At 41.6% G+C, this 25,114-nt stretch overlaps 1 protein-coding gene across 2 annotated transcripts in view; it reads right to left on the bottom strand.

The window, feature by feature from the left end:
- The window catches only part of ELAPOR2 (endosome-lysosome associated apoptosis and autophagy regulator family member 2), a 90,685-nt gene that overhangs the window by 31,613 nt on the left and 33,958 nt on the right, over window positions 1-25,114 (bottom strand). Inside the window, exon 2 of one of the 2 annotated variants that reach the window (XM_042816328.1) lies at window positions 14,874-14,994. The gene's annotated coding sequence lies outside the window, so the exon portion shown is untranslated. Of the gene's footprint in view, window positions 1-14,873; window positions 14,995-25,114 lie in introns of those variants that run through there. The other variant, XM_042816329.1, reaches the window with a different exon arrangement.

Here is a 25,114-nt window from a genome sequence, read left to right as displayed (position 1 = left end):
TCTAGCCAAAGTGGGACTCAGAGCAAATCACAAAACTCAGCCCAAGAAATGCTGGGAACTCTTACTGAATATTTCATGTGTGCTACATTGTGCAGTGGCAGACATTCCATAAACTCACTTTACGAGACACAAAACTCACAGTCTGAGAAGCTGTCGGACTGCTAGCCGAAGTGGTGAAACTGGCCCAAAACAACTGACACCAGCTGAAGCTGCAGCATATGTGGTTTTATGGATGTGCTGACATTTATCTAACTGCAGAAAAACTTGTTTGACTGTTAAGTACTCTGATAAAGATGTGGCTGCGTAACAGCAATTTCTACCCAAATCCAACCTCCAGCTCAGGCTCCTGTTTCTGAGCTGGTTCCCAATGCATTTCTTTGTGTAATTGCCCTTGACAGGCAACAGCGGAATGCAGATAAAAGGTCCATTTTGATTGAAAGCTCTGCCAAAGGGCCATTATCTCTTCTTGGTCATATTGACATGCTCTCAATCTCAACTAGTGAAAATCAAGTCAACAAACCTGTTCTCCTAACCCATCACTCATGAGTGACACACCAAGAAGGAAGGCGCCAGCAGAGCTGGTGCTGGGATGTATGCATTCTTCAGGCACCCAGAGAAAAGCAGCAAGCACTTTCCTACATGTCTGTCTGAAGTGAGACCACCGTCTGTACAGCTTTTTACATTTGCATTTGGTGTCCCTACTCACTGCTTTAGCACTGTTGATAAATCCTGCCTTATTTTTCTCCTGAAGGTTCCAGAAAGAAACCATTAGGAAGGGAAATAAAAAAGCAAGCTCTTTTATGACATTCAGATCCTTGAGCAGCTCCAGCGTTTTTTAAAGAAAGTTCAATTGCAAGAAACTGAGTGCTGCATAACCACACATCCAGATTTGTGAATTTTGAATAAGAAGACAGTAATCAAGAGAATCTTGCTACCATGAAGAAGGTGCAGCAGGCAGCAGAGCCTCCTCAATTGTAGTGATGTTGATCAGAGATTATTACTTTAGCTGAATGAAGATCTTTTAACTCCTTGCAGCTTGATCATTTTAGAGAGAGTAAAAAAGTGTTCAAGAAATCAAACTGGCTGCTGCAGACTACACTGCCTATCCATGGCTCACCTCCCATGTGAGAGATGAACCTTTTTAGGTGGGAAATTACCTTCTTTATATTTTCTAAGCATCACATTTCAAAGGCTGCAGCGCTTCCTGTCAAAACACGTACATCTGCAAGCAAACTAGCTCTGAGCATGCCAGCTGGTTGCCAGGTTCAATTTGGGGCTGAACGTGGTTAATAGCAACAAGAACCACTTTCGACATTTAAACAGATGCACCACTTGGTCCCATTCCAGGTGGTCGGTAGTAGGGGGGTGGGGAGGAAAGATTCAGTGGGCCAAGCTCTGACATGTTTTCTTCTACAGCTTGCACTTCCAGCAGGCAGGGAGACCAAGAGCTGTCTCAGCAACATCATTTCAGGAGTCTATCTCAGCTGGACGAGAGCACACTGTACCCTTGCCAAGAGGGATCCCAGAGATTAGATGTCACTCACAATGGCTTCAGTGAGTTGGAAACAACGGTGGAAACATTAAGCATCACAGTTTGTGTCAAGTGGGTCCCATGAGTCCTCATATAGGAGCAGAAAGAACACCATACACAACTTTGTCAGGACTTATGAGGCTGCAAGTGACAGTGCCACCGATCACATAATTACTGGTGAGAAGTTGTGGTGTCACCACTACAAGCAAGAGTCCAAACTGCTGTTCACAGAGGGGTGATATGTGAATTCCTCATCAAAGAAGAAGTTCAAGATGCAGCCCTCAACGGGTAAAGTGATGTGCACTGTCTTTTGGGATAGGAAAGGGGGAAAGGGGTAATCCTGCTGTATTTCCTGGAACTCAAACAAACCATCCACTCTGACCACTACATCACAACACTGACTAGGCTGGAGGCTCAAACTTCCACAGTCAGACCAGAGAAGAAGACAGTCTTTCTCTTGCAACACAATAAAACACTGGATCCCATATCAATTTGAAGACTATGGAGCACATTGCCAATCTTGTCTGGACTGTCATCTACATCCACCATATAGTCTGGATTTGGCACCTTCTGACTTCCATCTGTTCAAGCCAGTGAAAGATGGACTGGGTGGGCAACATTTTCCTAGCAATGATGCAATCATAGCAGCCGTGTAACAGAGGGACACATCTGCTGGCACAGATTATTATGAGCGTGACATGCAAGCTCTTTTTCATTGCTGATGAAAATGCATAGCTAATAGTGTGACTATGTCGAAAAATGTTTTGTGGGTGAGAATTTGCTCTATCAAATAGTGTTATGCTCTTTCCACCTGTTGTAGTTTCCAAAGAAAAAACTGAAGGCATTACTTTTAGAGCAACCTAACTGTTTTGAGTGTACCGTCTCACTTGCCATCCTCTCTTGCTTCAGAGATTAATCCTCCTGCTTAGATGTACCCTTGGTGACCACCACCCAGCCCTGGCCTCAGGGACACTTTGTTTAAGCATTTGATACTTTCTTTTTGGAGACAATATCTCTATCGAATAGTTCCTTAGATGCATATACTTTTTTGGAAAATAAAACTATGGCTGTTGAATCACATCGGCAATTTTCAAAATTTTTTTCCACAATCAATTGATCAGTTTTGGACATCACTGCCATAAAGCACATCCTTGCAACCCTCTCCAACTGCAAGCTGTCATGGAATCATAGAATCATAGAATCATAGGATCATAGGATCATAGAATCACAGAATGGCCCAGGTTAAAAAATGCTCATCCAGTTCCAACCCCCTGCTATGTGCAGGGTCACCAACCACCAGACCAGGCTGCCCAGAGCCACATCCAGCCTGGCCTTGAATGCCTCCAGGGATGGGGCATCCACAGCCTCCTTGGGCAACCTGTTCCAGTGTGTCACCACCCTCTGGGTGAAATACTTCCCCCTAATATCTAACCTAAACCTCCTCTGTCTTAGTTTAAAACCATTCTCCCTTGTCCTATCACTGTCCACCCTATTAAACAGCCGTTCCCCATCCTGTTTATGTGCTCCCTTCAGGTACTGGAAAGCCACAATGAGGTCTCCCTGAAGCCTTCTCTTCTCCAAGCTAAACAAGCCCAGTTCCCTCAACCGTTCCTCACAGGAGAGGTGCTCCAGCCCTCTGATCATCTTAGTGCCCTCCTCTGGATCCTCTCCAAAAGCTCCACACCCTTCCTGTGCTGGGGACCCCAGGCCTGGATGCAGTACTCCAGATGAGGCCTCAAAAGAGCTGAGTAGAGGGGGACAATCACCTCCTGCTCCCTGATATTAATGCCTCCCTGTCCTATAAACCCTTTCAAATATCAGCTTGGGTGTAACACACCGACGGACAAAGCAATGCACATTGGAAAGAACATATTTGATCTTTTGCCTGTCCATGAAAAAAAAAAAAAAAAGTGAAAAAGTTTTGTTGTGGGTTGTATAGGGAACCAGCCTCAGTCACAAAGGGTGTTGCAACGTACTGTTAGGCAGACACATGCAGCTGCATACATCCATACATCTATGCAATAAAGCTGACACAAATTCACTTCATGAAAAATTAAAGAGAGCTACAGTACTAATACCAAAACCATTGTGTAAGTCTGGGCAAACAGACCTCTCTCCATTCTTTAAAAGGATTACAAGTCACCTGATAAAGGTGACTGTGTGGGTATAATAGACTTCAGCTTTCCAAAACAATTAACTAAGTTTGGCATGTAGTTCTGAAAAAAAGAAAAAAAAGGTAGCACCACACAATACCAGTAAGGCACAGCTTAAACGGATTAAGAAATGCATGAGAAACTGATCTCAAACAGAGCTGTCAGTGGGAGATCACCGCCAAGCAGGGGAGATGGAAGCAGTTCTGCCTGCCACAGCACTGAGTCACGTTTTTATCAGCAATCTGCAGAAAAGAAACAGTATTAAAATTGGCTTATGATACTGAGTGGTAAGCCTGGAAGCAGCACAAGTGGGTCTGCTGGTGATCCCAAGCCAACTCCAAGTCAAGGAGCTCCAGCACTGCTTTCAAAAGGTAGAAATGTGTCCCAAAGAGAAGAAATCTGAAGGCTGGAGTGGACCCACCATTTATCAGGAGCTTCCACTATGTGCAAAAAGGTGCTAATAAAGTCTGCAGGTAGATGGATTTACAGGTGAAAGTAATGTGTAGAATGAAACCCATGTATCAGAGGCAAGAAGGTTGTTCCAATACTAAATACAGTCCTGCTTTTGCATTTTTAATACATGGAAAAAAAGGAAAAGAAAAAACAAACAAGCAAACAAAATTTTAAATGCTTTCAAAATTAGGGATAATTTGTTGCAGTGCAAAATCTGAAGTAGTTAGTCTGTTTAGTTTATCACAAGATGATTGAAAGTCAATTTGATAAACATATAAATAACTCTAGAGGGAGAAGGCATAGGACCCCACCAGACTCTTTAATCAATGAGAGGACTGTATAAGGAGAGCTACCTTCTGGAAGCTGAAGTCAGACAAATTCAAACTGGAAACACCCTAGAATGCACATTTTAAATAGCAAGAGTAACTGATCACTCTAATAGTCTGTCATGGTATGTGATGGACCCTCTGTCTTTCAAGTACTTTATACCATAACTGGACATCATGAGGAAGAAAAATTCACACCAAATTATCTTCCACACCTTTGGCATAACAGGATGCATTTGTATGACCTGCGAGGTCAAACTACTGAAACTAGTTAATCCCCCTCCTCTTAAGCTCTGTGAGTCAAGAGTGATGGTACTGTACCTCCTGTACTCTCCTGGAACATAACATGAACATAGGAAATGCTGAGTTGGGAGCCCTGCATAACTGCTTCCAAGGAGTGCATGCAATACATTATTTTTTCAGATCTGAAAGAACATTAGAATCATTTTGCAAACATGGAAACGATTCCCCAGAGGGCAAAAGAAACCATAAGCAGGCTTGCCTCACTTGCTCTTTGACTGCCAGGCTCCAGGGTCATGTTCTGCATTTTAGTACAGCTGCAGCCCTCCCAGTGATTTCAATGGACTAAGTCAAATTCGCTTGGCATGTTTCTGTTCTAGTGAGTGATGCTAACAATTTCACATTGCTTAGTCTTCTGATGCTAGTCATTGAACAAAGCTGGACTAACAAGAGCAGATGCTCACAAATATATTGCTCCTCCTGAGGTCTGAAACCTGCCTCTGTAGTGTTTTCTCATGTCAGTATCTCTCAGACACTGCTATGCTGTAAGAGGAATTGTGGGGATTTCAAGGTAAATCAAAGCTGTCTCAATGGCCGATATTCTCCAACACCAAATCCACAACATAACTCAACTGCTTCCCTCCCTTATGCAGCCCTGTGTCCCCCTTCCCTCACCAAGTTTGACCCCATACCACTCGGGCCCAGTAATTCCCTCTCCATTGGCCTTCTCAGCAGACTTCCCCTTCAGACATTTCTTAGTTGTGATACTTAAAATTATTGCAGCTATTCTGAGCGAGGGCATGTTTGCATGCTTTCCTTCCCCTGCCTCACAATACATTCCATTAAAAAACAAAAACAACATAGGACTGGATTTTACCTGATTATAACATTAGAAAGGGTAGCAGTGGAGCTGCAGAGAGTACCTAAATCAGTGAAAGTACACACAAAGATAACCTCAAACTGGCTTTCCAGCTCTCTCCCTCCATTTATTTGTTCTTCATTTAGAACCCAAACCGCTGGGCTTAAGGTGCAACGCTGTCACCTCCTGCAGCCAGAGCTCAGTTATCTTATACTCCCATAGGCAAAAGAAAAAACTGTAGGTGAGAAAAACAATATAAGGTTGGCAGCAGTTGTCCCTCCAAACAGCTGCTGGCTTCAACAGATGCATGCCACAAACCTAGAAGGGAAGACGTGACCAAAGGAAAGCAAACTGAGCCATCTGTTCAGTGCCACTTTAGGACACTGTAATCCACAATACATGGAACCAACACCCAACCACAGTACAGGAAGAGTAGAAAAAAAAAACAAAGGAAGAAACAACTCATTGCTTTATTATTAATGTTTCCTATAATCTCAGCCAGCTTCAGAATGTCTTCCGTGAATAATTTATATGAGGCTTCTCCAATAGACTGTGAATAATTGATGTTGGTTTTCTTCAGTCATTATATCCCAATGTTATCAGGAACCAGGCCGAATCTTTATTTAAAGAAAAACTCTGACAAGCCTTCTTTGGGCTTGAAATGTGATCACACTGAAATCAGAGGTACCCTGGAAAAGAGCAACTTCTGTGGAAGGGACGCTTCCTTTTCTTAAGTGTAGATATTTTTTCCTTTTATCCAAGAAACGACAAAATGAATCAATGTTCTCTCCAGTTCTTCTCTTTGACAGGAACAATACCACTTTCCCGAGCTGGCTTGGCATATGGGAGTTTATTATCACTTTTATTTCATCGGATGGGTACTTAGAGCTGTGGTTTTGGAATTGGAATATTCAGCTAATTCATGGAGTAGAACATTGAAGGAAGACAGTTATGCCCAGGAAGTTAGCAAACAGAGCTGCTGTTACAACAGTCACCCTTATGGCTCAGCACTGGAGAAGTTGGGGAACAGAGGAGGAAATGTACCTAGAGGTGAGTAACTCTCCATTCCCTACTGACTGATGCCACTGGGCCTATTTCAATTGCTCAAATTGATGGTTGGTGCAAATGACTTCTCACAACGTTTGAACTGTCTTCTGCAGTGGACTAGCAAACACAATCCAAGTATGAAAGGAAATTTATGTCTTTCTGGTGTAGCAACTGTAAACCAGATAGGAAACACTAAGAAATCTCAACAAATCCTAAACAGCTATATTTGAGCAATTGCATTGAACTTGAGGTATCCAGGGACTGGATTACAACTGGGCCTCAAATACTGACTCACATGAAGATGTCTACACTCACCTACCTCCATCCTATTCAGCTGATGTGTCAAAATTTTCAGTGTGATCACAATCTCTCCCTCACACACCCGGTCTGTTTGCCTCTCATACCTCAACCATAGCAAATCTTAAGGTCTTACTAGTTTCCTTCCATTTAAAATAGAAATCAGATTCAGTAGGTTATGTGTCTAACTTATTGAATTGTACTGTGTACAAAAATAGAGCAAAGGAATCATCGGAAGACTCTAAGGCCAATCTTCCCCATGGAAGCCTCAATATGCACACCAACACACAGCTCTCAGTAATTCTTCCCTGGGAATTAAACTCTATGAGTTCAGTGCAAACTTTTAAAACATTTATCTAAAAGGATCTTTGAAAAGTCAACAATGTGACTTCTTCCCCAAAGATACTCTATTGCTCATGCACAGAGGAAATTAACTCATTAACAGTGATGCTTGAAAAGAAATGAAAATACACATCTGTTGGAGGCTTTCAGTAGCAGCTCTCAAGCTGCCATGCACGCCACTGCCAACTCAACATCTTCACTTCATGGCATTGTTGCATTAATTCCTTGCTGTTCATATCAGAGTTAGATGTAGAGCCAGAATCTGTACTGTCTTACTCTCTCATACATCTTTAACTGCTAGGTAAAACGTAACAGGAAAAGGGACAAATCTAAAGCAAACAGAAAAATACCCAAATTCCCTCAGTAATCATGCCCATAAATAATCCATATTTTTGGCTTTCAGGTTTGAGAGAGCAACCTTCCATATGCAAGGATGGACTCCTATATGCTGACAAGCAGCTTCGTGAAGGCTGTTCAGCTGAGAGGGGAGAAGAGGTTAGAGTAAGTGATCCCAAAGATGGAGGAATGAGAGAATTTCTGAATACTTCTCTTGAACACTGCCTCAAAATAGCACTTTCCTACAGCTCAGGATACCCAACAACATCTGTCACCACATATATAAGTATCTAAGTGCATATGTCAGATCTAAATGACATGGTTAAACACCAGCAGCCATTAATAGCTTGACCTCATTATTTCTTCCAAGGTGAATACCTAAAGCAGCAATATCTGAATGACATGAAAAATGAAGAAAAAAAAATTAGTGCATCAAGGTTGATGAAGGCGAGATCTACTGCTTTGAAGCCATGAGAAAAAATGAGGATATATGCCTAGTCCTCAGAGCTATGCTGATGTCACCATATTTGCTCTTCACAGCTGAAAAAAAGATATCCCAGTCATTTCAAATATCTTTAATGAGACCAAAAACTAATCCTCAATTAAGATCAAATAAGCAAATAACCTCTCTGATGATTTGTGGGATATACACATTTGCTTCAAGAGGTCATAACTCCAGATTTCCTCAAGCCTTTCAAAAAGTATGTATTATATTCATATATTAAGACAAAAAAACTCTGTGGTGATAATTAATTTTTTGATTCCATAATAAATGATTTTGACATAACATAAATACACTTTATTTGTTAATGGAAAAATAATAAATATCATTATTCACTTGAGGGTATTTGTACATACATTCACATCTATATGTGGTGAGGCATTGGCACTGTTGCCCAGAGAAGCTGTGGATGCCCCATCCCTGGAGGCATTCAAGGCCAGTTTGGATGGAGCCCTCAGAAACTTGATGTGACACGAGGTGTCCTTGCTCATGGCAGGGAGGTGGAAGCAGATGATCTTTAAAATCCTTTCTAACACAATCCATTCAATTGTTCTATAATCTATGATACAGTAATGCAAAAATTAGAGAAACTACTAAAACTTCTTGTTGGTATTTTCAAGGCTTCATCAGCCAAATTTCAAAATTCTAGGTAAAAACCTGGAAGTACAAATTATGTACCATGAAGACTATATACAATTTGCTTGAATACAAGCACAAGTTGACAATGAACAGATACAAACCAACACTTTACATCAGAAGGCTGTAACACAAGCACGCTGGTATTCATTCCCAGATGTATCCAGTTCATATTATCCATCCACACAGATGTGTATGTGCGTACATCATACATTATAAAATTCACAGATGCCCAATGATTTCAAGGGAATAAGGATCTGGCTCACTCCTTACTTGCTCAGGATACCAAATCTTAACAAAGATGGAAAGGATATCAAACTTTAAATGTTTTTGTGAAGTTTAAACTTCTACTACATTTCTATTGCAAGAGCGCAATGGTAAAACAAAAATTTCTGCAGATCTCAGTTGCCTTAAAGTGTTATAAAACTTGCAAGTCTTAAAAAGGTCACTTGCCCTAATTGTGTTTGAAGTACACTGTAATTAGCAGAAAGATCCATATCTCCTCCTGTGTTTCCTAGAAGCAAATTACACAAGTTTGAATAAACTCAACAAACAGCTCAGTAGCAATAAATCAGGACAAAATTTGCTCTTAGGCCCCAGTAAAAGTCCATTGTAATTAAGGATATTGTTTTTTCCAAAGTCAGTGGAGCTTTCCACATGATTACCATTCAGTGCACACTTACACACCTTGCCTTAAAATGGAAACACATTTCTGATTTCAAAAGTTTCTTTTCCCTTAGGAGTACCAAGTAAAGGTGGAATTTTCTAAGCCTTAATAACTGCATGGCATTGTATATCACTGAGTTCTTCCATATTATCAATAATTTTGTGCCTCTTTTCATATGAAAGCATTGTAATGCATACAGCATTTGGATGCTGACTCTGACAGTGACCTTAACAACCCTTTTATCCCTTGTACACAGCAAATTCAACTCCTTTTGAAATTGTTCTTTCTATTGTTTTCGGCACATTTTCATTATTATGCACAAAGCACTGCTAAAATTAACAGGTATTTAGGAAATGACTTCTTTTTGTTTAGGCTGGGGGAAAAGAAAAACAAAGAACAACTCATCATTTTGTGCAATAAGAGGGTTAATATTAAAAAGAATTTGAGGTCAAAATGTGAACCCTGTAAGCCCTTTTTGCTGATGAAAACAGCTCTGAAGAGTGAATCAGTGCACCAGTACACAGTAAGGGCACTGTCTGAACCAGATATTTGGGTTGTACTGGAGTGAAAGGAGACAAAGAGACGTAGGGAAGGAGGCCAGGAGAAAAGGAAGGCTCTGAGTTCAGACAGTTAATTTGAGTGTAAACATGCTGCATACAGTCAGGCTGGCAGAAAAGCACAACTATGACACACTGTAGCATAGAGTCAGTGGGAACACAATACCAAATTCTGCTCCTATCATCAGGCCCCAGAAGGTCCTTATTAAAAACTACATCAGCCCACACACCATAATGAACCGCTTTCCGAGATACCAGCCTTATGGGTCTTCAGACTTAGCCCCAAAAGCAAACTCCTCCCATTGACTATCACAAGGGTTTTCCATTTAAAAAGCCAAGTACACTGCTCTGATGGCAGTGATCTTTAAATTCTTCTGCTGCTATCAGATCCACAAGGAGATTAGAGTGAGAGCTCTGGTAATTAAAAATGAGCGAGACCAAATTAGTTAAGCACACTGCCAATCATCAAGAAGTAACGGATTCAGACTCCAAACCTCACCGACAGAAGAAGGCTCTCTGTCCTTCTACTTTCTTCTACAGAATTGAAAAGGTTGGAAAACACCATTAAGATCATCTACTTCAACTGTCAGTCAAACACCAGCACGACCACTGAACCATGGAATCATCCGAAAGGCCCTCAATAAGGTGCTTGCAGAGGATACGTTAAGCATGAGGCAGAGACCCATGAAGACCAGCTTCAGGAGTAACACATATTGCCTTCTAACCTAGCCAAAACCTTCATTACACATTTCATTTGTATCTTTCCAGAATTTCTTGCAACTGTGATGGGTTGTTGTCAGAAGTATGAGTCATCTCTGAACAAGCATGAGCATGGAGGGAAGAAAGAGCAAAGCTCTGGGAGAGGTGGCCGAGCAGTCTAATGTGGTCCTGCCTGGAGGTAACACTGTGTGCTGAATGTTAAAAAGCAGGCTGGTCCCGACACGGAATCTGAAAACAGCAATGACTGCAGCCTCACAGGGCAAGAAAGTCAGAAAGAAAGAGGGGAAGGTTTCTTGCCAGGCAGGAGTGAATTTCAGAAAGGTCATGTTGTCCCAGCACGTTATTGCAAGTGAGATTCTGTCCTGCAGAGCTTCTCCTGCATCATCAATCTCATATCTGGATCATGGCACAGCAGCACCTCCTACAGCACCACAAACACCTTGTGCACAAGGGTCCTTTCTCCTTTCTACCTGAGTGAGTGTAAAGATGAAGAGGAAAGGATGGCCAGAGAGGAAGGTGGGTTATTATGCTTCTCACAGCAAGAAAAAAAGGCCAAAAATCCTTCATCCAATACTGAGATCATAAAGCAGTCAAAATATAACAGTCCTTCCTACTCAAAAGCCTGTGACTAATTCTCAGAGGGCCCCATCTTCTCTGCAGCTAAGTGTCACTGATCAGCTTCTGAAAACCCAAAAAAAGTCTCAATCCTGACATGATTTGGTGACAACAGCCACACCAGGATATGCTGGCAGGCACTCTGAGTGGGTCACCATCCACGGGTTAGCATACACTTCACAACGCAGCAGAGCTTGGAGACACCCAACCTAATTTTAAATGGGTTCATTTGAATGAAAAGCAGTAAAGCAGAACATCCTGAAAATGAGCACATCCTGAGACAGCAGCTGAGCTCTGTGCCACAGTTAGATTGCTCCAGATACACGGAACACCTGAGCTAATACGTTTTTAGCAATCTCAAAGAGTCTTTGCACTCCACTGGAGACCACAGTCTAGACATATTTATGAAGATGATTGGAGATGTTTAACATATTGGTGTATCACCTTTCCGGTTCCTGGTTCAGGCACAATTTAAACAAAATGACTGCTGAGCATTTGGAAGCTAGACAGGTTTATGCAGTATTCCCCAAATTAACGACAGCTATTCCCCAAAATAACGACAGTCAATTCTGTTTCCAGGGAGCAGCAAAGATCAACAGAAGATATTCTTAAGTGGCGAGCATTTCCAAATAGAAGAAAACAACAGCAAACAAAACATCATGAAATCAGTAGCAACAGCAGATGTGTTCGGAAAAAAAACCCACATTCCTATTCACATTCCTCTATATCCACTGTGTCATAACACCAGCAGGGACCACTGAGGGCTTTGCCAGCCTCAAGGAGTCCAAAAAAAAAAAAAAAAAAAAAGCCCTCAGAACTCATGCTACCATACAACTGCAATCCTTTCTTAAAGTAGTAGGATAGTTGGCTCAACTATATCTTAGGACTAATAGATCCTATATAGTTTCCTTCCCAGCTAACTGTGATAGGATGAGAAGTAACGGCTTTAAGTCGCACCAGGGGAGGTTCAGGTTGGATATTAGGAAAAGCTTCTTCACCATCCCTGGAGGTGTTCAGGAAATGGGTAGATGTGGCACTGAGGGACATGATCTAGAGCAGTCACAGGCATAGGTTGACGGTTGGACTAGATAATCTTAGTGGTCTTTTCAACCCTGATGATTCTATGATTTCACATCTTCTAAAGACAATGGATATCCAAAGCTGGACATGATCTTACCTGTGGTGATTATACTGCAGACCTTCGGTTTGTAGGCTGAAGGAAAGATAAAGTATCTAAGGGGGCCCAGGACTCTACCAAAAGTCAGGAGGAGACCCAGTCAGGACACTCAGGCATAGGGGAGAACCTACAAGATGCATCAGAATCTGAAGGATGCAGAAAGGCCAGAAAGACTCATCTCAAAGGGCATGCCAAACTTACAGCATTTCTTGAAATGCTCTGGGACAAAACACCTCTAAGCCTATGAGAAAAGGTTCAGACATCTTGCAATACAACCCATCAGGTTAGCCAAGCCAAATGGGAGGGATATTCCAAGTGTACTCTGACAGTAACTATCTGCTGCTGGTAGAACCATGTTTTCAGCCAGGAAGATTAGCTGCCCTTAAAGCAAAAGGTGAAAGACTAAGAGATGTGAAATCTAAAATGACTTTTGCAATCAGGATATAGCCAGACATCTCCGGAAGCTATAATATACTACAAGGAAAAGAGGGGGAAAAAAAAAAAGAGCTACATTAATTCTGCTGCACTCCCAAAAGCCCTGAAAGCAGACAGCTCAGTTAAAAAAAAAAAAAAAAAAAAAAAAAAAAAAAAATTCAACTATCCAATTGCTTCTCAAACCAGCTGAATTGCCATGAGACTTAAAAGCAACACTACAGGGAGAAAAAGCATCTAGTGAGTTTTCCAGTGTACTGAACAGAATCCTGTATTTTGTATATTACATCACAGTCGATCAACATAGTAAAGATCTCCTCTGTCAAACAGGGAAAGATAAAATAGCCAAAGATTCATCCATGATTATAAAACAACTGAATTTTTTCTCGAACTGATATAAGAGCAGCAACACACACAAATTAAAGAAGACGAAACAAAGTATACGAACCTTTTGTTGAAAGTTGTACCAGAAAGCTGTGAAGAATGTAATGCTTCTAGACCTTAAATCATTTATCAAAAGCTTTACGAAGAAATAGTGTACATCAGAAAAAATGAGCTATGCCCACATACTTCAGCATACACCAGAAGTGACTGTGCATCAAGAGGGATAACACTAACTGCTCCTTGCTGCACTAAATAAAATCAAAAAGTAAAAGGCTTGAAGTTCAGCAAGTGAAATTCAAAAGCAGAAAAAAAACTGTAACTGGAGGGAAAATGAATGAACAAAATATATGAGTAAATATCTGGAGAGTTAGTGGGCATTTCATCATCAGAGGACCCTGGCAACAGCCCAGCCAAACATCAGCCACAAATTACAGTCGCAGGTATTACAGCTGTTTGGGCTGAAGGATGAATTATGGGATCCCCTGAAGTGCTACCTACTTCTACAGTTCTGTAATTGAATAACACATCCCTTAGGTTTACAGAGATCCCACACTTAAAACCTCAGAAACAAAACCCAAGCACCAGGAATGACACATGCAACTTTTCAGCCAATGCTTGCAGGCAGTCAGAAATCTTACTGTGTTCAACAGTGCTACAAAAAACATTTATGTGCCCACTGCTGGAGCACACTGTGCAATGAAACAAGCAATAAACCATTACAGGAAGAGTCAGAAGTGAATAAAAAGTCATCTCTGCTACAGCAGAACTGAAAGGACACTGCCATCATTCTTCCCGTTTGTCAGACACAGTGATTTACAGCCCCTGTTAGAAATTACTGAGAAAATAAAGTTCTGCTAGGATTTGTTGTGAAGAGAATTGCTAGAGCAAGGATGTGAGATGGGAAAGGGCATTCAGCTTAGGAAGCTGCAAATAGCAAGGAATAGTTCACACGTCCTTGCAGAGCACCAGTTCATTTATGTACCCAGGTGCAAAGATGAAGTGTTTTAACCTATTGGAAAAGGAAGAGGACCGAGTGATATGCAAACCCTCTGGCTTGTTATAAATAAACAGATAAAAATGCAAGAGCTTCAGCATGAAAATAACACTGGAAAATAGGACATTTACCATTACTTGCATTTAGCTTATTGTCAGTTAAATAATGCAGGTGATGAGAACATGGACACTACGCAAATGCAATTTGGCCACTGTTGGTCACCATTTTGGCTGCTATTACAAATAAACAGGAGAGCTGCAGCAGTTAAAAGTATCGCAGCCTCAAGACAAGCAACAACAACTCTTCAATGGATGTTGTGGTTTTTCTGTAAATTAGCATACAGGGGTACCTGTGGCAGGTATTCACGAGGGTAAAACTGCACTGCAAGGACAGTCCCTGCTCTACAGCTCCAAGATACAAGGGGAAGGGTTGGAAGGGCATACAGGGTGGCCTAGAAGGGAAGGACTAACTCATGACACTGGTGACAGAGTTAAGTAGAATTATGAGTTAAAAGCTCTTCTAAAGGGCTTTGTTGGCATCACTGCCGTATAAGGTAACCAGCACAAACAGACAAGAGATCTGTAATATGGAAAGTGCCAACATACTGCATTCCTTCCCTTTCACGGGGTCAGGTAGTCCAGAGCACTCTGCTGACGGATTCGGGACAGCCACCCTCCATCTGGAACCACTGCTGTCACACTCCGTGTACTCAAAGTGGTAATCTGTCTGCAAGCAATTACAAAGAGTTTCAGTTTCATCATAGCATTTGCATATTAAGATCATTAATCAAGACTGTGATTAGCAAATTCGGTTATAATTAAACCAGAAAGGAAGTAGCTGCCGCATGAAGAACTATTACCGCTTTGATGATCACTGTGGATCATTGCAGAGCAAGCACAAAGCACAAGCGCAAAAGCAGAAGGTAAGACTTGCAAAAGAAAGGGGGCACAATTTCCAGTACAGTTTTGTTTTCCTAGCAGGATTAGTCCCAGTCCTCTGTCTCTGACCTACAGCTTCCACACAGGCTTCCTCCTTGGTCAGTTTAGGCTAAGGGGAAGTCTGTGCTGGCTCTGGCTCAGGTTAGTGCATCCCTGCAAACATTTTGCTAGCTCACAAAGAGAGCACTTTTAATTCTCTTCAACAATGGAATTAATATTTCTCCTACTGCTAACCATAGCTCTCCATTTGGATGTTAATAAAGTCCTAGCTAAAAATCATTAAAGCCTTTGCTATTTTGCATGGAATTGTAAGTAACATTTTGATTGTACTGGAATTAATATCCTCATGGTTCAAAAAACGTCTTTATGGCTCAACTTGTGGTTTAGAAGCCCAACTAACAGAACACTAGAAAGAAAAACTACTTGTCTTAGAAATACAGCAAACTGTAAGAAGATTCCACCTAATCCACAGCTATACATGAAATATAACACATTCTCAATACCCCTAATATACTCAATTAAATTTGTGTTTTCCCCTCTTCACCTCATTATACAATCTTCAAAGAACAAAAAAAAAGTCATTAATTACTGTCATGTTGAAATCCACCTATAAAGCAACCAGAATATAAATAACAAATCTGTAGCAGATCCATCCCATCATTCATATCACATAAGATAAAAATCATCTATTATCTACTCAAGACTGGAAGAAAGCAAAGCAAAGAACACTGAAACCCTCTGAAGCTGACTCACGTGCAGAACTTTTTATTTCTATTTTGTATCAAGACAAATGATTGAAATTAGAGAGAGCAGATTGGTATCAACAATTCAGGTTGCTCTCACACCCACCCTCTCAAAATACACTTGAGAGATGTGCCCCAGCATGAAACCCTTTTGCAGGCAGGAAGGGGACAGAGGGGTCCTCAAAAGCAGTAGTTTTGTTCTCTCCTTCTGCATTTGGGTAGAAGACTCAAGTCTCCATCTCCTCTTTTTCTTCTGTAAATCTTTCCAGCTTTAACCAGCCAGATGAAGTTTCCAGGAGAGATGGATCCAATAGGTGTCCTTCCCCCCGGATGCCCTAACCCTGTTTGTGGGTAGCCATGTCAACAGAGGAGTTTCAAGGTTCACAAGGGGGTTATGCAGCATGGCCTTGCTCTTGAACAGGCTTTTTCCATTGGCTTTGTCCATACTATGCTCAGTTCCTTCGTGGAAGAGATGGATTTATTTATTTTTAATTTCTTCTCTACCTGACTTTCAATTCTACTGTACAACTGAAAAGCATGGCATGGAATTTGTCACTTTTTCTGTTATTTGCTTGTAATGAAGAATCTACAGATGGATTTTTGCACATGGTCACACATATACACCCCCAAGCTCTGCTAGACACATCACCAACATCCTCTCCCCTGTAACACAGTTCTACCAAGGAACAAACACAGTTCTTGGTAGCTGTATTGCAGACATCCACTGCAGCTCACAGCTTCATCTGCACCACTGGCCAGCTAGTAGGCTGGGTTACTTGTAGAAGGTGAATATACCTGCATAGAGCTCAGGTTCAACCAAATAATCCAGCATCATGAGATGCTTTAGCTTCCATCCTCGGCATCCAGGGTAGCTCAGATACATCCCTACAAGCTGGAAGCACACCTCAGCTATAGGGGAAACATCCCCAAAGCCAATGTGACATAGGTGAGGGCTGGAAATCTCCCATTAGCAATGGCTTACCAGGCTCAGAGTTTCTAATCTGCCTCGGCAATCTGAGCTTCCAAATATAGCAGGTTGATAAAGGAGGCCGCCCAGCACCATGGGGTGCTTACAGCTCCTTTGCATCCCTCTGAAAATCACAGCTCTGCTATGCTGTGATTTCTTCTCCTCTCTAATTGAGAAATTTCTTCCCACCAGTTCTCTGAAAATCATTTCACAGCAAAGCCATTGCCAGAAGTTATCTGCTGCCACCTATTAATCTGTTTTTTCTTTCAATGCTTTTTTTTTTTCCCCCACTATCACCCAGACATAGAGTATCTTTAAGTTTGGCCACTGTTCTGTTTTAATTCTAACAAGTCTGACTGCTTTATTACTTTTCTGGGCTTGCCCTTAATGATTTAACTTGTCCCTCCTCCAGTTCAGCTGTTTTTTCTGATAACATTTCTGGTTTATTGCTTAGAATTCCTGGGATGTGAGAAATAGGCTTGAATTTCAGGCCCAAAGAATTCGTTTCCATAGGAAAATCTCTCTCTGAACACTCCATACAGGGTTAAGGTAAAAATAAATAAATTAATAAGTACATCATAATTTTTAAAAAAGGATAATTTTCTAAATGGAAAATTGATGCTCTTCCAAGAAGCCACTCAGAATCAATTTGTAGTCCTGAGCATTAAATTTCTAATAAAAGGTTAATAGCAACCTGAAAAATGTCTCCAAATCAGACAGGAACATTTATTTCACTCTGTGCTGAATTTCGCCTCATTGTTTTTGGAGAATCAGTGAAATCACATGTGCACTACTGCAGACCAAGCTGTAAGAAAAAGCCCTCTGACGTATGTATGCTCCCTCTGAAGGACACTACATCCAAAATAGATGCCCTTGTGAATGCACACGACGTCAAAGGGGTGATGCACTGACCACAGCTCTTCCAAGGGGAGAAAAAAACAGCAGAATTGGTCCAATGAGCTATGTCCATAACGCATCAATACCAGATCAATGGCTGGGCCTGCCACCCTCCCATGCTTCCCATGCAAAAGTCCTGCAGACAGGGCACCCACACCCCCTGCTTTGCAGGTTTAGCTCCAAGGCTCTCTTCTGGCCACCAGCTCCCAGGAGCTCTCTGAGTGACACATCAATGCAGTACCTCTCTGTGTGCCACCCCACATCACTGCCCCCCATGTTGTACAATGCTGAACTTAACTTGGTGAGGGGCACCTGGGACCTGGTGTATGCATCTTACATGTCTCCAGCACACACCTCCACATGTGGGCTTGTCACCTCACAGTCCTTTATGACAGCTGACAGATTCCTCTGTTCTAAAAGCAAAAGTCTGTTTCAGAGTATTTTCGAGACTCTAGAAGTATTGGTTTCCTCTCCATGGACTGAGTCTGCTCTCATGGGGACTGAGGTCCTACCTGCGGTACCACGTCCAGGACTGGGGACCCAGCACAAGAAAGAGGAGGAGCTGTTGGAGGGAGTAGAGAAAAGGCCATGAAGATTATTCAAAGGGTGGTGAGGCACTGGCACTGCTGTCCAGAGAAGCTGTGGATGCCACATCCCTGGAGGAGCTCGAGGCCAGGTTGGATGGGACCCTGGGCAGTCTAAGCTGGTAGGGGATAATCAGCCAACAGCAGGGGTTGGAGCTGGATGAGCTTTGAGGTCCCTTCCAACCTGAGCCTTCTGCAGAATGAGCAGAAACACTCATTTCAATGCATCTCCTATTTTTCTGCACCAATTTTCTAATTCCATCCTTTCAACTACATAGGAGCTGTCCTGTAGCCTTTTCCACTTAACCAAAATTGAAGCACAAAGAGGGCACAGACCCTTCTAAGCAGTTTCTGATGCACCAAACATTTGATCTGGGTACAAAGAGTGGATGAAGACCAGGAGCTGTTATGAAATAACAGCAAAAGTCTCTTGTAATGTAACAGCTTGCTCTGCTCATGTTGCTTTACAAACACAGACGTCAATAAGCCAAGGAAAAAAAAAAGACTGAAAAAAACCTTCTACAATGCCTGCCATAATATTACCAAGTAAGTGAACAACTCTTCTCAGGTCTATCATTTATTCCTTCCTTCCCTGAACTTACAGTGCTTGTTCCACTGATACGTTTCCTTAAACCGATTAACTGCACACAATGCTATTAAAAGATATTGTTTGCCAAAAGGAGCACCCATAATCTTTACAGACCCATGTGCTATCTATATTTACATGTGCAATAAGGATTAACTGTGCTCTTTTTTTTTTTTTTTTTTAAAAAAAAGGGGGAAAAAAAGCAACATCATACAAATAAAAGCTCTTTAGCAACAGAATGAAGTCAGGAGAAGGGAGTACACTAGAACATGATATCCCAAAAGACACAGAAACATGGCACTTGTAGTTCCCAAGCTATGCTTCCCCACATCTAGCCTCCATAATGTCACCACCACCACCATTCAAGGATAAAACCTTCAACACACTGAGACTACTCCAGTGTTCAAAGGGTTGCCCATCAGTCACCTTTCCTAATTCAGGTTTTGAAAGAGGAGATGCAAGTTTCTTATTAGTTTCAGGCATCGAGCCCACCCTCCTCTTTTACTGCAGTCATTATTTCTAAGTATATCCTCTGGCAGTAATGAATATTCCCACCTTCCCCCATGCTCCTACCATCCCGAGCCCATCAGTGAGCAGCACACATCAGCAGGGCTCTGATTTACCTCATTCAGACTTAATGTCCAGCTCTAAGTTTCTCCTTCCTTAATCTCTTTTGAAATTATTTATATTGGTGTTTTTCAGCTGAAAACTTGAGTTGGGCTTTAATTATTTCCTCCTTTATTCCTAAATCCCAAAATTCCTAGTCATTTCTGTGTGTTCTGCTGCACTTCTCTTTCCACAATCCCAATTTATTTGTGGCTTTTTTGGCAGGGAGAAGCCCAGCCCTAATTGCATTACTTAGAACCCCACAAGGCAGCTGTGGAGATTCAGACTTTCTGAAAATCAGGTTATTTGCATCTTGAGCCTAATTGAAGAACCAGGTTTCTACAACCAGAAGCTTAGGTTGAAATCCTGCCAAAGCCATCTGCAAATTAAAGATGAACTGAAGAGATTTACTGAATAAAAGCCAAAATTCAGCAAAAATATATCGTCAATATTTGTGAGCAATCAGAATAAATGATATATTAGGTAAATTTTTATTTAATTTGTTTAAACACCATTTCTAGGATTCCAGCCCAAAACCATTAACACAAATGGCTAGTCCTAGGCCAGTGAGTATAGTGACATGTTATCTATATTTTCAGACAGACAGACCTCTGCAGAACAGCAGGGTACATTCGAAGAACCACAAGCAGTTCTGTCAGCAGAACAGGGACAACTCTTACCAATGTTTAGAAACAAACAGCTGATAGAAAAATGTTTGGATGAATACTTTGTCCTAGATGAAATGAGAAATGTACTGAGCTCTCACACCAACCAGGACAAAGGAATTGCCTTGCTCTTGGCCAAGATACTGCACCATGGAGTGATGGTCACCAGGCAGACGTGGTGCTTCCTACGCATTTCTGATGTCTGGATCTGGAGAATCATAGATTCACAGACTGCCCCAAATTGGAAGGAACTCATAAGGATCATCAAATCCAACTCCTGCCTCCACACAAGACTACCCAAGATTAACGAATCTGAGAGTGTTGTACAAGCACTTGTTGAATTCCAGTCAGCTTCGTGCCATGACCACCGCCGGGAGAAGCTTGTGCCACTGTCCAACCACGCTCCCTGTGAAACTCAGCTAGATTTGGAGGAGTTAATTGCCTAGCTTAGACACATACATTTCCACAAAGCTTCTGAAGCCAGGTGAGACAAGTTCTTCCTTAGATACTTATTGACTCAGCTGTTACATGTTGGATCACCATTTCAGTTCTGGATGCATTGGTGCAGCCTTTGGCCAACCTTTAGTCCAAGAGACATCCGTTCCTTCACTGAGCTTCCTAGAAACACTTGCCATAGAAATAGTGTGATTTTACTATTGCAGAGCTTTAAACAAGAGACAGTAAGGCTTGAAGGGTATTTTCAAAGCTGTTTAGTCCATCTTTTTATCATATCTAAACTATTCCTGATAGAAGTTTGTCTAACCTGACAGAGAACCTCCAGTGGTGGATGTTTAGGAACCTCCCAGAATAAAGCTCCCAGTTACCATTCAGATAAAATGATGCTAATGTGCATGGGTCATTCATCAGGCAGCTACTCAGTTATCATCATCCAAGAGGTTGAACACAAAAGTGAGGAGACAGATATGAAAGCAAAGGATTTATTTGCTGAAAAGCACACACCTGAAGGTAGGCAGCACCATCTCAACATATAAACAGACTCAGTGAGCATGGCTGGTACCAAAGATTGGCTGTGCTCCTCCTTGAAGCTCCACCTACTACATTCTGTACATGGTTTGTTGAGGACAGTGCATATCCATATAACACAGTGCCATTTCTTCAGCCTTTGCCAAATCCCTTTCAGTATCAGTCCAGTAATGACTAAGAAAGTTTTTATTATCATTGTCTTATTTATCCTTTCAGTGATCATTTGCAGCATGTAAAGGTCAGGTCAGCCAGCAGCCCTTTGACTGGAAAACATTATTTTCCCTTTAAACAAGACTTCACAAGCAAGCTGTGTAGCGCCTGTCCAGCCATTTTGCATGCATCTGGGATTGCTTGTTTTTGAATCCAGAGATACAAGCGGCTCTTAGTAAAAGAGTGGCTCTTTGATCCAAGCTTCATCTGTTGCCCAGCTAAGTCAATAAAAGGTATCCACTGACTCTAAAGGACAACAGGATGAGTCACAGTCGATCAGTTCATGTACTCACAACACCAACTGTTACATAGCAGACAACAAGCATTGCCATCTTTGCAAATAAAACTCTAGAAAAAGTAAAACATTTGCTACCTTTTAAGATCATCTCACTGCATTTCATGGGTGGTGATACTAAACACAGACTTCTACAGTATGGTGGAAAATCACCCTAGAAAAGGTTATCTTCAGCCAGATAAAATGTATGTGTGAAAGATACTCCAGTGATAGCTTACTGACAGTAACAGGGATAGAACAGTTTTTCTCTCTCAACACTCCTGCCCGGTGCCAGCACTACCATTTGTGCTTAGGAAAAACATTATCCATCAGAAAATCACTCTTTTTCAGTAGTTTTCAGCCAGATAAGTTCCCTCAACCCATTCCCTCAACAGGATGGGGTGATATACCCTGTGATAAAGAACACAGTCCCCTTCATACAAGATGCAAAGAGAAGGAAGGGAATTGCAATATCTGGTTGTGAGCAGTCTAAGAATGTGCAAGAAGAGAACAAAGAGCAGCAGAAGAAATATGTCACAGACACGTAAGTGCGTGTCATCTGTGACTCCTTCATTCTTTCCAACATGAAACCTCATTTCCTCACACATCTTCTGTGAGACATGGCTACCCCGCCATCTGGTGCTACATATGACTGAAGATCCTATTGCTAAGGCAGCAAAACCCTAAATATTAAAGCTTCAGGGTGTATAGGAATTCTGGTTTCAGTCTCTCACAGACACAGAACAGTTTAATAAATATGGAAATTAAAATAGTCTTTGGGGGTACTTATCTCCACAGCCAGTCAAAAGAATTTCCAAATTGATATTCTGGTTTATTGCAACAAAACCATACAAATCTTCATCAAAGAGAGTCTTGTTCGTGCCAACTGGGTGATAAAACTAGCAGCTTAAAGAATAATCTCATATTTTGACTGCATTTTTTGTGAAATTCACTCTTCCTTTATTATTTTCCCTCCTTCTTTATGTAAAGCAACTCTCAGGAAAGCCTTTTCCAAGAATTCAAACATGATGATATGTGCTTGCACGACATCTTAAGACCTAAGACATTTGTTTCCTAATGGAGAAAGTACGAGTTAAACTCCCACACCGTATTCCATTGCCTCCCTGTATCTTGACTTGGATCATTCAGAGGTGCAGGAGTAAAGACTGTAGGCACATCCCAGATGAAGAACATGAGATGAGGGTAGTAAGCAATACCCTTGAGGAACAGTAGGATTTATAAGCCCTAGCACAGAACAGGATTACAGATCTTTTATAAGGCACTTCGGTTACTTTGGACCAAAGGTCTGAGTTCTCTATATCAACTACTGGCTTGCTGTGGAGTCACAAAGAAATTACCTCACTTACCTGCCCCATAAGTCTAACCTCATTTTGCACATTTGCAGATGATACACTTCTCTACAGATCACTCTGGGAGCCAGACTACAATTTTGAGTGCCTTCCCTAAAGTCAATCTATGAAACAAGTCAGGAGTAGCATCCAAGGGCTGAGTTCTTGAACAGGTAATACTTTTTACTCTACAATTTAAGAGCAAAATCACAACACATCTGAATTAGCTAATACAATGCCACTGCATTTTACCCACTGTTGGCATAGCTTCAGAAGAGTGAAAGGCTTGAAACATTTATTCTCTTAACATTAAATGCTCTATAACAGTTCAGCTACAAGAGCCTTCAACAGGACATCTCTGTCAAATTGTATCTTGTGAAACAAGTAGGCTAATAACCATGGGTGATGCCACATATGAGACTTGCCAAACATCCAACAGAAAGAGGGCATAAACTGTCAAACAGTATAGCACAGAAAGCAGGAGAAGCTTCCTGCTCTGTTTCTTCACCAACACATCTCTGTCCCAGTCTGACACCAGAAGTCACATCTGTAGACTGAGGGACTTTCCTTGCAGCCATTCACTTTTGGACTCCACTGCCTTGGACTATGAAAAATAGTGCTGATTAACACTTGTGGAATACTCTGGTTTTACAATGGGGTGCCAGTCATAGAACCACAGAATCACAGAATGACCTGGGAGTGATCTCAAAGATCATCTAGTACCAACCACCTGGCATGGGCAGGGTTGCCAACCACTAGATCAGGCAGTAGATCACATTGCCCAGGGTCCCATACAACCTAGCCTTGAACACCTCCAGGAATGGGGCATCCACAACTTCTCTGGGTAGCCTGTATCAGTAAATTAAGAGCAGATCAAAGATCAAGAAAAAAAATGAACCCGGCTCTCAGTGGTGATGATTTGATAGTTCCCTAGCTTTAAGGATTCTATGACTCTCAGGTGACACCTGTTGATGCAGGACCAGATCAAGTTCCACTTTCTCATCAGAAAACTTTTTGTAATATCCAACTCCACACGTCCATACAATGTCACCGAACTTTTTAGTCAGAAGCTAACTGTCTCAAGGGTAACACAACATTCTCAGGTCATAAATAAATTTAAATGATGGTACAAAACTGCCTGGAATGTTTCCAACAGCAAGGGTAGATGAGAGAAGAGAGAAACGTGTTCAATACTCAGAGCTTCTGCTGGGAGGAAAATCTGCTAGACATGAACAATTAATTCATTGCAATAAAGAGCACTGTAACCTGCTATCGATCATTTTTGTCCTAGGCTTTGCATTGGATAGATTTCTAATATATGCATGTGCCAAGGGACTGGAAGGAATATTACTCAGCGAGTCTTTTAATTGGCTTTTTTAACTACAAACCATGAGGTTATTTTGTGAACAAGCTGGGGACATGTTAACGATCAGATGACATTACGTTAATGACATTAGGCAGGGCCTCCAAGGTGCACTAAGTACAAACAGATAAATAAACAGTTACCTTTAACTTGTGTGAGGGGACATACATCCCTATATGGACATTTTCATTGGCACACACAAAACTAACATGAAGGTAATTCTGTGAGCAAACAACTTTGGCATTACATCTCTCCCTAGCCAATAAAATTGAGTAGAGCTCCACCACATCCAATAGAGCTCCACTGATTTCTGCCAGAGGAGACTAAAGCTTCTTGCTGATCTCCAAACAGAAAGAGGTCGTTAAAGATAACACACAGGTCTTGGGTGAAACAGGCTACATCTCACAATAGGATTCCCTGAACGTACAGTCAGAACTGCAAGGTTTTGTCTCTGTTTTCTAATCCTTGCAGCAATACCAGCTAATTAGACGCTGAAGAATTAGCTTTTCTCTTCCACCTGTGTGCTGTTGACTAATCACATTCAGAAAGCAACTCCAAGCAGGCCAATAAATCCTACCATGGACCAGCATGAGGAGACACTTGAATAACCAGACAGGATGGGATTGCTCCCACAGGGACATGGATGGCGAGGACAGCAGAGCATGGACTCGTTTACCTAT

This window comes from Centrocercus urophasianus, unplaced genomic scaffold (genome assembly GCF_019232065.1).
Source record: "Centrocercus urophasianus isolate 14NV4802_14NV808 unplaced genomic scaffold, USGS_Curo_1.0 seq_15, whole genome shotgun sequence".
NCBI lineage: Eukaryota > Metazoa > Chordata > Aves > Galliformes > Phasianidae > Centrocercus > Centrocercus urophasianus.
Note: the sequence above shows the minus strand (reverse complement) of the source record. Positions and strands in the feature narration are given on the sequence as shown.